Source organism: Chroicocephalus ridibundus, chromosome 3 (genome assembly GCF_963924245.1).
Source record: "Chroicocephalus ridibundus chromosome 3, bChrRid1.1, whole genome shotgun sequence".
NCBI lineage: Eukaryota > Metazoa > Chordata > Aves > Charadriiformes > Laridae > Chroicocephalus > Chroicocephalus ridibundus.
The window spans coordinates 94,884,963-94,897,269 of record NC_086286.1 but is presented as its reverse complement, the minus strand read 5'-3'; the positions used below and the strand labels follow the sequence as shown (position 1 = coordinate 94,897,269).

At 39.7% G+C, this 12,307-nt stretch overlaps 1 long non-coding RNA gene across 1 annotated transcript; it reads right to left on the bottom strand.

Moving 5' to 3' along the window:
- Window positions 1–2,767: 2,767 nt before the first annotated feature.
- On the bottom strand, window positions 2,768–12,029 carry LOC134513922 (uncharacterized). Its single transcript, XR_010070546.1, has 5 exons — window positions 11,920–12,029; window positions 10,102–10,168; window positions 8,902–8,995; window positions 4,528–4,569; window positions 2,768–2,939 (listed from the first exon to the last, which is right to left on the bottom strand). It is a non-coding gene; the product is annotated as an uncharacterized LOC134513922 (long non-coding RNA).
- Between the last annotated feature and the right edge of the window lie 278 nt (window positions 12,030–12,307).

Here is a 12,307-nt window from a genome sequence, read left to right as displayed (position 1 = left end):
GGTGAAGATGGTAAAAAAAAAAAGGGAAAGTTAAAATAAGAGGAGTGCACAGGTATACATAGGACAGGAATAATAAGTGTGTTTGGTACCAAGATTAGGAATATAAGTGACTTGGAGTCCTTCTATCTTTAGTAAAAAAGGCTTATTTCCAGTGGGTGATTCAAAGCTTCAGTGAACAAGAAAAGGCTGACTTGAAGTTACTCATCAATACAATAGCTCTATATGCATGAAACCCCAGCAACCTTGAAAGACAGGAAGGTAGTGGTTCTAATTGTTTTGACGGCTTAGTGAAAAAAAAAGGAGGATGTGGTCTCACTGTCTCTCATCGGTACGGGATCTCTAAACATGTCTAAACATCATTTAGAAAAAGACTAACATCTATGCGTGATAGAAGGCTATAACCACTAACAAAGTATAACATAATAGTCAGTGCTCACAAATGAGGGAGGTTATAGCCCGTGGTCTTTGGCTTTCAGAAGTCAGATGTTTAGACTCCACTGCATTGCAGTTTTAGCAGAAATATACCCATGTCTTATTGCTACTTTCTAAGTGATCTAAATGAAGGTGCTGGAAAACAGAATTCAGAGGTCCACTACTCATTCTAGGTATCCCTTGTAGTCAATGAATATAAAAAGGTTCTTTGAAGCTGTAAGTCCTCTGAAGTACTTTAGACAGCTGCCTCAGAATAAGAAGAATCAGCCCTTTCTATTAATTCTACAGAGAACTCAGAAACCAGCTTATAGGTTGAGATACATATTTGGTAGCATGGAACCCACCCTGAGGGCTGAAACTGCTGCCAGGTCATATTTATGACTTTGGAATTAGTATAGAAATTTGGGAGCACCTGGCTGGGACGAAGGGCTCTGGAGGGATCTGTAAAGCCATGGGGTTGCTACAAGGAGGGTAGGGGAGATGATTCCAGGAGTAACATCCATCAAAGAGACAAAGGTGGTCATTTCCCTACCAGACACCATACTTGAATAAGGTTAATCCAGAGCTTAGTCTGCACACAGCTGTCTCTCATTAAAATACATTAAAATACTTTTCAGAGGATGCCTCCACCTACTCAAGGAGAGGCATTATGAAATGAAAATTTTATGGCTATTTTATCATGGACATCACTATATGGTAAAACTTCACTATCACTCTGGAAAGAAAAAAAAAAAAAGGAATTTTCTGAGGTTGCAAAACATTGTGACATTCTCCAGCAGGGAAAAAAATCAGCATTTGGAGCCAATTTCAGGACTTTACAGAACTAGTTAATAGTTGTTGAATTTTGTGAGTTGCTAAGATTGCATCATATTTCAATTTTTTTCAGTGTTCTGTGGCAGAATATATGTAGGGATGTTTGCAAGTATTCTGGATACCAAAGAATTTTGTGAGCCATCTCTTCAGCTTTCATAGGAAGCCTGATGGACCATATCTCATGGTCTCCAGAAGCAGGTGAAATAATACTGCTGTGTCGGTATTCTCCTGTCGGTGTGCTCCTTTTCCATCAGGTGTTTCTTTTTGATAGAGAGAAACAGACATTCAACAACTCAGTGCTGCAGAAGTTTGTAATATTACCATTGAATATGTGAAAAAAAGAACACCAATAGATGCTATACGAATTATCAATACATTTCTCAACAAGGTGGATCAGGAGGGTTCAGATGGTATTGGGAATCACTTGTTATAACTTTGACATTTCCTTCTTTCTACATTGCCAGTGTATTTCTGTTTGCTTATTACCCGTGCAACATATATTTGTGGTTTCAATCTAGTTTCTATTGTGTGAGTATGTACTTTTATCTGATACTGCTTCAATTAATTCAGCTGAAGCTGAAGACTTGGGTGGAAGGGTAAAATGAACTCCTTTCTCCCACTACAGCTAGTACCTGTCTATCAGATATGAGTATAACTGAGAGACCAGCTATTTATATCAACCTGAAGAGAGATACTGAATCACATGGCCCAGTCACAGAACCATTCTGACCTGCAGTTCTGGTACTACAAATAGAAAAATATCATATGAAAATTATTTTGGACCTACTTGTCCTGAAAGCTAAAAGAGTCAAACTTACTGATGCTTAGATAGACCTACAGGAACATAAAGTTAATTTACCAGTAGCATAAATGCAAATAGAAGTCTTGCAGAATGACTGAGTACAGGTTGTATGGCAGAGAACAAAGATGCTTTGTTAGTGAACACAAAATGTTCTTCCCTTTGAGCATGCTGCCAGAAAACTCTTTTGATGTAAAGAGGTCACCAGTAAAGAAGCGATCAAAGTGATAGGCTGATTGCAGTAGCAAAATAACTCCAGCTCCCATAAAGCTTCCAGAGGGTTAATGATGAACTGCAGGCTTTGTGTACAAGGCTAGGCATGCTTGCTAGTGTGGAGAAATAACCGATTTTTATTTTTTTTCTATGAAGAATGACAACTATTTTGTAAGGTGTTTCAAAACTTACTGCCAGATGGAATGAAGCGCTCATCCTTCATGTATTAAGTTCATTCCTTTTGTGGTATTTCCTGAACAAGAAGAGCAAGTATTTCAACTTCCATCTGGACACGGTTCTGAAATATGTCAAAGACAGCAACCAGGCCTTTGTGTGGATGAGGTTAGTGGAAAAGAAGTTTCATAATCACAGAATCACAGAATCATAGAATTGTCAGGTTGGAAGGGACCTCTGGAGATCATCTGGTCCATAATCATACAAATATTCTCTATCACAGCAAAAGATTCACAGTCTAATATATCTTATAGTAAAATTTCCATCTGATTTATCAAGATTCATTCTGTGCAGATATTAAAACACCCACTAACAGATGAACAGTTGCTGAGGTATACATTCGTGGATATACGTAAATTCCTTGTATTGTAACTTTCATTTGAAGGTATTTCTAGGACTGATATTAAGGCTAAAATGTGTGCCAGACTCTTTCTTCCATTTCCAATGCCTGTACAAAAAAAAAAAAAAGAATATGAAGAAAAATGAAAGGAATTTGTTTTATACATCCCTAAGATAATCTTTCCATGGGTCTTCCCTTTCTCTTTTGGAATTCCTAGTAGCCTATCCAGGATGAAGTTAAAAACTAAAGCCTAAAGACCTCGTCTTTAAGTTATTTCATCAGGTCTAGTTCCTGTGTAGGTAAACTTGCTGCAAAACTTCCAGAAAGAGTCTTATCAAACCCAGAATCTATATTTAATATATACTATATGTGACCTCACAGCATTTCTTCATTATGTCCTCGTGGTAATTTCACTACAGGATTCTTGTTCTTCCTGTTAATCCCCACTGTATGCAAACAGACAATGTAGGAACACCTCTGTCTCCAATCAATGTGTTACAGACATTCTCAGAGAGAAGGCATGGTTAGAAGCAGGTCCAATAATTCCAGGGTACAACAATGGAAACACCGGATCGTCTCAAATTGCCATTAAAAATATTTTCTTAACTTGCTTTTCCAGCTGGTTTAAATTCTTTGTTTTAGCTTGGTGGAAATCAGATTCATCTTGAACCTGAATGCATTGATGAGTTCCTGGTTCATTTGTTATTACAAATGGTTATTTTTTAGAGGAAAAACAGTGGCAAGGAGAAATGTCACAGAAATGTTATCTTAACTGTAGTAGACCATGGGAAATCCAGGTTTGGGTGAAAGTTTAACCTTTTGCTTTCACTGCAAGGTGGGAGCATTTCAATTGTACTGACTTCTGCTAATTTCACATTTCTTTAAAAAGCTCCTCTGTGGTCTGTGACAAATCCTGTGGGTCTCCAAAAACAGCTATATGGACTATGTGTGCTGCTTTTCCTAGAATTTCATCAGGCTCACTATTAACATATCAAAGGAATAGCCAAAATAAAGCAAACTGTAACAGCTGTGGAGATGCACATTTCTATATAATGGCAGGATAATTTGTGAATAACTAACCTCATTAAAACTTGTCCTTTGTGAAAAACCCCCACATAACTACGTTTTAATTTTAAATTCTGTGAATGTTCCCCATACCGCTCACTGGGGCTGAGTCTCTGGATCCATGGGGAACTTATAGGAGGACAGTGAAACTCTTCCTCTCAGTTAGACTGACCCAGGGTAGCTGATCTCATCAACTGCTTTGTACTCTTAGATCCTTTGCTAAACTCTCACATCACAGCATTTGTGACTAATGTTTCACACCATGTCCAGTTGGCTCAGAGACCATGTCCCATTCTGGTGCGTGATAACCTGGCCTCTATTATTCATGCCTTCATCACCTCTTGGCTAGAGTATAGCAGAGGGATAAACCTGACCATGATGCCTACAGCACCTTGGAAACTCCAACTAATAGGGAAGGCTGGAACACATCTCCCCAGGCACACTGGCTACCATGGGTCCACCAAGCCTCCCTACAGAGATTTCCCATGGAATTTCAGCTCAAGTTCAAATTCCTTTTCTACTAGCAAAAGATTGTAGAAGGTCACTTGGTTGTAACTCTCCGATGAAGACTGTGATTAAGAGATCTGCTCTTTTGCTATGGACAGTGCATTGTAAATGGAGTAAAGCTTACCTCTTAGAGTTTTCTTGTGGTTCAAACTGAGTCCTAGAGTTCCTGCAGGGACAAAAGAACATTGCCAATTTCTCTTCCTTGGTTCCTCTTCCACTTTGCCTTCTCTAAAGTAAACACATAATAGTTTTTGTAATCCTAAATTTTAAACCCTACCAGAACACACTTCCTTCTGGAGAGGATGAGAAACCAGAATGCATGCCAGAGATGCAAGGTCCTGTTTCTTACTGTAAAGTGGGAGGTCAGGGACTAAGTGAGGACTGCAGCCAGGAGGACCTATGTGGTGGACCAGACTGATCACATACAGCAAATAGCAAGTTCAGAGTCAAAGTTGTGGCTTTCTTTTGAACAGAGGCTGTTAAAAGGCATAGTGACTAAATTTAGTGATGGAAAATATTTTCTGAGTTCGCTGAAAAATTCCTCTTGTCCACTACCAGTAGAAACAGTTGATAAAATCAGAGAAATACTGTAAGGCTTTAATTCATCAGAGTATTTACCCAGACATCTAAGTCCATTCCTATTTAATGAAGTATGTGAGCATTTTGGTGTTTCGTGTCTGCAACTTTTCTATTCGTACTGGCCATGTGTGAAGTAGACCTGGATGTTAATACAAGAAAGAAGCAAGTTTCAGAATTTTCTGTTGTGGGCGCAGAACATAAGACGCATTAACGCAAATACAAAATTGGACAAACTAAGAATGCTTTGCTGGTTCCCCTGAAGTAAGCAATCAGTCCTCAGAGCAGAACGGAAGAAGCTTGTAATTTACATAACTTGGACTCCTAATAAAGAAGACTTTGTGGCTTTATGTATGGCTGACACGGAGGTGCAATTCCTAGATCCACTTCAGGTAGAATAACAATCAGAAAAAGTTGTTAAGTAGAACTTCCAGAACTCTGCCTCCTGAATATAGTCTTTGGGAAAAAAACTCCACAGATAACTTTATAAATATTCAGGTGGAATTGCTCCACATAACCAGGCTCCACATAACCAGCTATAACTAGGCTTGTCCTAGGGATCTCCGTAAATCTCCTCTTTAATGTTTTCTCTATTTTATCCTCCTGTACATAATCCAGTGAAAGCACAGAATCACACAGAATCACAGAATGGTTCGAGTTGGAAGGGACCTTAAAGATCACCTAGTTTCAACCCCCCTGCCATGGGCAGGGACACCTCCCATTAGACCAGGTTGCCTCATCCAGCCTGGCCTTGAAGACCTCCGGGTATGGGGCATTGACAGCTTCCCTGGGTAACTTGTTCCAGTGCCTCACTACCCTTACAGTAAAGAATTTTTTCCTGATATCCGATCTAAATCTACCTTCTCTCAGCTTGAAGCCATTACCCCGTGTCCTGTCATAACACTCCCTGATAAAGAGTCTCTCCCCATCCTTCCTGTAGGCCCCCTTTAGGTACTAGAAGGCTGCTATAAGGTCTCCCCGGAGCCCTCTCTTCTCCAGGCTGAACAACCCCATCTCTCATCCTATCCTTATAGCATAGGTGCTCCAGCCCTCTGATCATCTTCGTGGCCCTCCTCTGGACCTGCTCCAACAGGTCCATGTCCTTCTTGTCATGAGGACTCCAGAGCTGGATGCAGTACTCCAGGTGGGGTCTCATGAAAATGGAGTAGAGGGGCAGAATCACCTCCCTCAATCTGCTGGCCACACTTCTTTTGATGCAGCCCAGCATGTGGTTGGCTTTCTGGGTTGCTAGTGCGCATTGCCTGCTCACGTTGAGCTTCTTGTCCACCAGCACCCCCAAGTCCTTCTCCTCAGGGCTGCTCTCAAGCCATTCTCCGCCCAACCTATATTTGTGCCTGGGATTGCCATGACCCAGGTGCAGGACCTTGCACTTGGCCTGGTTGAACTTCATGAGGTTTGCATGGGCCCACCTCCCAAGCCTGTCCAGGTCCCTCTGGATGGCATCCCTTCCTTCCAGTGTGTAAACCGTGCCACACAGTTTGGTGTCATCAGCAAACTTGCTGAGGGTGCACTCAATCTCACTGTCCATGTCACCGAAAAAGATGTTAAATAGCACTGGTCTGACCCCTGAGGAACGCTACTCATCACTGGTTTCCATGTGGACATCGAGCCATTGACTGCAACCCTTTGAGAGTGGCCATCTAGCCAGTTCCTTATCCAGTGAGTGGTCCATCCATCGAATCCATGCCTTTCCAATTTAGAGACCAGAGGATGTCGTGCGGGACAGTGTCAAACGCTTTGCATAAGTCCAGGTAGATGACATCAGTCAGTTGCTCTTCAACTGTCCACAAATGCTGTAACCCTGTTGTAGAAGGCCACCAATTTTTTTGGACATGATTTGCCTTTAGTGAAGCCTTGTTGGCTATCACTAATCACCGCCTTATTTTCATGTGCTTTAGTATAGTTTACATGGCTGAACTATTCTGATTCCAGGCAGTTCAAAGAAGTCTCATAATTAATTTTTTGCCCCGTAGTGCACTGGAGTTGCATGCACTTCTATTGTCAACATTTGAATAAGGTCTTGTCACTCACTAAAATAATTCTGACTCCTCCACCAAATGGTTTTTTCCATGTAACTTTCTAGTCAGTGTGTCAACAGAGAACTCCAGATCATGAACCTGTTATCAGACAAAGCAACTCTATTTTTCTGTTTCACATGGGTCAAAAGAACACAGTTCGGCTGTAAATTTCATTTTCTCACATGTCAGTGTGATAATCACATTGTCAATGAAGTCACCTGTGGAAGCTTTGAAGATTGCGATCTGAAACCCTATGCATTGGTATAATTTAAATACATTATGCAAACCCTATCCTTTTAGGAGTTCAATAGTTCGTGCACTAATCAGGGCCACACACGTTTAAACAATGCAAGTAATCAGTACAGCAAAAGGAATGAAGAAGGAGGAAGAAGGATATTAGCACAGTAATCACAAAGAATTGCTGGGAGCTTTCCTGGAACTGCTAGGAACTTTTCTATTTATCCCCTGGTATGTATGAGTTATACTATTGAACCCGTTTCAGTTACGCAAAGAAAAAGCAAAGAGAAGAAAGAGGAAAAATCATTTTATTATGTTCTCTTTAGTCACATGTGTAGCAGATCATGTGGATACCTACACCTCCATTCCTCAAACCAGACAGACCATCTGTGGGTCATCCAGTACTTGGTGGAGGTCAGTGATAATTCAATCAGTGGCTTTGTTCTGTTATATCATGTTATTATATAGCAAGTGTATTGTATTCCTCTTCTACGCAAAAAAGTGCTGTGAGAACCTCAAGGGTGATTTACATTGATGAACAAAAAGATATACATAACTGCAGATGTAAAATGAGGTTGTTACTACAATTATGCACTAAGGTAAACGCTAACACATAGGCACTGTTTCCATTGACATTATGCTTTTCAGAGCCTTTGTACAGAATGCTTTCACTGTTTCCTATAAAAGCTATTTGTCACTCAGCAACAAATTAAGATCCCAACAGTCAGTCTACTTTTTCTTCCTTCATTGTTTTTTATTTATAACTTGATGCATAAACTACTCAGGAATTTTCCAAACATAAAGAAAGACAAGAGCTATTGCTTCATACCCTTGAGCATCTAAAATAACAAAGATATTTGGAAATGTTCTCACTATACTAAATCCCAGATGACAGCATTAGCTCATTTCTATTGTGATTTCCTTTGTTTGTGTTCCTAAGGATAAATGATGCGAATAGAATGACTACAAATAATATCATGATCGTGAACTAGTTCATTGCTGGCGAAAAGAACTGTAGGACTGCCTTACTAAGGCTGCATCTATACTTTTCCCCTTGGCTGCTCTCCATTTACCAGAGATCAAGACCTATATTTGTCTGTTCTGACAGCTCTCAGCACAGCACCCAATGCCTCCAGGAGCTGGCCTCTGGACTGGCAGGCAAGCTCTGTTATGAGCAGATTTGTTAATGTAATCCCTCTCATGCTTTAACATAACATTTCCCTGTGAGATGTTCAAAAGACTCTAAAAAGGAGGTTTCATAAACTTTCTCTAAAACAGGAGAAAAGTGCCCAGATTAAGGACTACACAGAATTTTTTTGTGAATCTCCTTTTTGAGTCACACAATGTCACAGAAGCTATGGATGAACTTGATGCAAAAGGTACATCTTCAAGAAGCAAAAGGCAAATATTTCTGTACTGGAAGACGTGCTACTCCACTGGCCAGCATGAGCTTTCATCACATCCAGATGCTGTTGCAGACATTACTTGATTTAAAGATGTTAGAGCACTTTTGAAGAGCTCATTAGGAGTCCCAGTCTCACACATATTATAAACCTATATTGTGCATAGTGGCCTTTGCATTAAATTGTGTTGCATGTGAGTATTTATGTATAGAAAACCACACATAAACAATGTGGGCTACACACCTGTGTCTGTAGGATACGCTCGCACAACAATCAGTGTCTATGCCCAAAGACGCTCCCAGGCTTTCCAGAACTGTTGTGTCATTTCAATTCTCAGCTACAAAGAAGACAAGAAAGAGAGAAGGAAAAAAGCAAGAAAGTAAGCATGGTGGAGAAGAGATAAAATGGAGTAACAATAATACTTGGAGTGTGTGAGGGTGCTGGTTAAGAGGGAGAAAGAGAAAACCGTGAGGCAGAAACATGCACAAATGATCAAGTGAAAAACAAAAACATAAAATGGAAAGAACAGCAGAGAAAATATATTTGGGGGAACAATGCTCAATTGAATTGAGGTACAAAACATCTGGAGGACAACAGTGGCAAAAAAGGCAGATATATATTTTTATCTCTATGGGTCTATGGCAACACCCACCACCAGACTTTGCCATAAGGTGATACATTTCGTGATTCTGAACACAGAATTTGGAGTAAATTACTTTTTGGAGTAAATTGTTTTGACATTGTAAATCCCAATGGATTTACAATTTTTTCCAGGACCAAAAATGGCAAAATTAACAATAGAAATGAGGCTGTTCTGAGGATCAAACAGTCTCCCTCTGCCAGTAAAATAAAAAAATGACGATCCTAAAAGGTCATGACCTTTTTTTTTAACATTAATCTTCTAAAAAATTGTAAAAGCATCCAAAAGCTGTAGTGTGACGGGGAAAAAAGAGTAAAGCACTTTTTTTTATTTTTCTCCAGATAGCCCCAGAGTTAGAAATAAACTGTTAATTTGAAGTTTAAAGAAGGATGCCAAGGATAATCATTGTGCCTAACTCCATCTGGAACTTCATCTCATACTATATACATGTTTTTTGAAATGTCTGACGTAATATGTTGATTAGGTGGATTTAAAGACTCCGAGAAACGATATTCTGAGTAAACAATAACCTAATTTGCAACTATCAGTCATCCAAGGAGTTCTCTGAGATTCTAACTGGGGAGTTCATTTCTTAAGGATAAGATACTACAGCGATGAAATGCTGTTTATCATCAAGTATTTTCGGTTTTGTTTCCCTACTTATAATTATTGTAATTTCATGCTGGGCAGATAGTGCAGTGTGTGTATATGCGTAGAGTTAGAGGCAGGACAGAGGGAATGAGGACAGAAAAAATAAAGTCAGCTTCATGCTCTTCCCACCGAAAAAAAGCTTAATTACTTACCTAGAGCTTAGACTATCCTCCCTAATTTTACTCAACAGTTCTATTGACGTCAATGGAAATTCCAAATCTAGAATGAAGACAGAATACAGCTTATTGTCATTTTGGAACATAACAAAATATAAACCAGTCATTTATAAAATATTTCTAATTGCAATCATTGCAGAACACTTCAGTCTTGAAAAGTTTTCACAAACATGAATGTAGGAATCACTCAAACTGGTAAACAGAATTCAATGCAAAATAATATGAATTTGCATTTTTAAGGTTTTAAAAGCATTGGCTGTATATCTCTCCTTCAGAAATGGCAGCCAAGAATTGTCAGACGAAAGATACATGTTATCCCAGCTAATGATGTCACCAGTTTCCTTTTTTATGTGCATATATTAATCATTTTGTTTATAAGGTGATTTCCCCCGCAAAAAAAAAAGAGAGGTCAAGTCGCCTCATTACAAACAACCCAAGAAGATAAAATAAATGGGCACAGCAGATATTAAATAGTTATACAAAAGATATTATCATTCATTAATCAGTTTAAGTGGTTTTATCTGATTGCTGCGACAGTTAATATGTCTATGCCTGGAACTCTTAGAACACAAAAAAAAATGGAATGGGAGAGGTAAATCATTTATATATGTCTATTTTCAGCCAAACTTAATCCAAAGTCCAGAAAGGAGGCAGATTTTGATTTTACTGTGACCCTGACCAAGAATGGAAATAAGCTGATTTCTTGGAAGTTCTTCTCGATTGTCTTTTTGGTATGTAGCAGAGGAGTGCCGGCTTAAAAAAAAAATAAAGAAAATAGCGAACTGTGATTTTTGACTCATTTCCGTTGCTGTAACTGTGTTATACCGTTCAGTGGCACACTGTCTCTATCAGAAATTTGGTAACCTTCCAACAACTTTTCTGTGAAGACCTGGTGAATATAGTCACGTCCGGACTTCCAGATGGGTTGGCCATTCAGTCAGATAAAATGTCTTTAGGATGTGGGAGTTCATAGCTAATGATGATCTAGGTTGGAATATGGGACAGGAACGGACTTTGTAGATCAAGTTCATTGTCTTGCAACTGCAAGTAGCTATGAAGTCTAGTCTAGATGCCACTGCCTCTTCCACAGTTTTTGTCTGCCCCTCCTTCAACACAGCAAAACCGAATGTGCTTGCAAAATACCAGAAAACACAAGGTTGACAACATGCTCGGCTAAGCCAGTAATAGCTTTCAAGTGGCATTACCACAGCCCTGCAAGAGGAGAGACTTTGGTGGCCCTGCCCAGGACCTAGCGAGAATGGACTCTGTTTACTTTAAAAGAAAAGGTAAAAATATATGTATATTCTGCCACAGCAGACTGGGGGAGAATTCCCTCTTGAGATCTGATCTAATGTTGGGTACATCAGAAGCAAGATCCATTGACCTGGCACTAGGGAGATTTCTAACCATCAGTAGATGATCTAAATTCTGACTAAGCAAAGCTCAGTGAAACTATTGGTATTTTTTCACTAAATTTATACTTGTTCAGGTGACAGTGAGCCTGAGTATGAACAGACTTGTTGTTGCTGGTACCGTTTACCAGCTCTGTTCTGCATGCACCACATGCTGTAGTAGGATTAAAGTAGTTTACCACTGCACCTACGCAACACCCAGGCAACGAGGACCTTGACTACCGAGTGAAGAAGGTACATGTGACTCAATGTTTTCAAAGCATTTACAATGAAACAATTTGTTTGCAATTTTGGGCCCCGAAAAAATCTTTCCTTTCTGTGAGTAGTACACCCCATGATCCCAGAAACCAGTGATTCGTGGTGAATTTTTTTAAAAAATTACCTGGTTATGATGACTATCCCTGAGCAATCCGCTGCTGCAAACCCCCTGTTTCGAGAAGGGGTTGGGCTAAATGGGTTCCAGAGGTCCATTCCAACCTCAACAGTTATCTGATCCTGTGATTCTATTATTATGATTAATTGTGATAAATTATAATTATTGTTGACTAATTATTATTAAGGAGGCATATGCAAACATTTACTGCTCATGGTTGTATAGATCTGTGTGTGTGCAGGTACAGATTTGTTGTGCATGGAGCCCTGAAGAGATACCAGTCCCCATCGTCTTCTGCTAGGCTACCGTGGCACTGCCATCCCTAGAAATGCAAACAGGGATACGGCCATAAAAGGGTGGGTTACCAAAAGGGCTAATGAGGCTGGGGGGAACTTCG